The sequence below is a fragment of the Elephantulus edwardii genome, unplaced genomic scaffold, assembly GCF_000299155.1.
Source record: "Elephantulus edwardii isolate Elephantulus edwardi_28Jun2011 unplaced genomic scaffold, EleEdw1.0 scaffold00129, whole genome shotgun sequence".
In the NCBI taxonomy this organism is placed as follows: domain Eukaryota; kingdom Metazoa; phylum Chordata; class Mammalia; order Macroscelidea; family Macroscelididae; genus Elephantulus; species Elephantulus edwardii.
The window spans coordinates 5,762,894-5,764,209 of record NW_006399879.1 but is presented as its reverse complement, the minus strand read 5'-3'; the positions used below and the strand labels follow the sequence as shown (position 1 = coordinate 5,764,209).

The 1,316-nt window shown below is 44.8% G+C and overlaps 1 pseudogene; it reads left to right on the top strand.

Moving 5' to 3' along the window:
- LOC102875830 overlaps positions 1–1,314 on the top strand; it is an 80,781-nt pseudogene extending 79,467 nt beyond the window's left edge.
- The last annotated feature ends 2 nt before the right edge of the window (positions 1,315–1,316 follow it).

Genomic DNA, 1,316 nt, shown 5'->3' with positions numbered 1-1,316 from the left:
GTCGCTATGAGTCGCAAACGACTCGACGGCACATAACAACAAACAACAACATCCTGTAGTATCTGTCCTATCCAGTTTTTTTTATTGGAGACAGTGGGATTCCCTTGGAAGTAATAGCAGGAAGTGTTTCTGCCGATGAACTTGTTACTAGAATTCACAAAGTTCAGCAGATGCACTCACTAAAAGTTGAGACATCATTTGCAAATGGGAGCCAGTCAGAAAGTTCCGTTTCTACTCCATCCACTTCATTTGAAACTAACAACACTTCTGAAAACTCTCAGTCCAGAAATTCCACATTATGTGAGACCCCACCCACCCCCTCCTGATGCAAAGTCAGGAGAAAGTTCAGATCATGCCACTGCTTCTCCTGAGCCTAGTGGGCGCTCAAGTCCAAGGCCTGCAGAGGACCTCACCATTACAGTGGAAAGACTAACGAAAAACTAGAAGAAAGGAGAGAAGAGAAATGTAAAGAGGAAGAGCAGAGGGAGATTAAGAAGGAGATTGAGAGAAGAAAAACCGGAAAAGAAATGTTGGATTATAAGAGAAAGCAAGAAGAAGAATTAACAAAAAGAATGTTAGAGGAAAGAAGCAGAAAAAGCAGAAGATAGGGCAGCTCGAGAGCATATAAAACAGCAGATTGCACTGGATCGTGCAGAGAGAGCTGCTCGTTTTGCAAAGACGAAGGAAGAAGTAGAAGCCGCCAAAGCAGCTGCCTTGCTGGCCAAACAGACAGAAATGGAAGCTAAGAGGGAATCTTGTGCAAGAGAAAGGAGTGCAATTGCTAGAATTCAGTTCCGGCTTCCTGATGGTTCTTCCTTCACAAGCCAGTTTCCTTCCGATGCTCCTCTGGAAGAAGCAAGACGGTTTGCTGTACAAACTGTTGGCAACACTTGTGGCAATTTTTCGTTAGCAACCATGTTTCCCAGGAGAGAATTTACCAAAGACGATTATAAAAAAAAATTACTGGACTTGGAACTTGGCCCAAGCGCTTCAGTGGTGCTGTTGCCAGCAGGAAGACCAGTTACAGCCATGGTACACTCTTCTAGTGGAGACATTTGGACGTTGTTGGGGACAGTACTTGACCCATTCCTTGCCATCTGGAGATTGATCAGCAACTTCTTATTCAGTACCCCTCCTACTGCTGTCCAGACTTCTGTGAGAGTGGCGTCATCGGAACCCTCAAACTCTGCATCAACTAGCAACTCTGAGAAAAGGGAACCAGTCTGAAAAAGAGTGCTGGAGAAACGTGGGGACGACTTTAAAAAGGAGGGCAAGGTCTACAGACTGAGGACTCAAGATGATGGTGAAGATGAAAA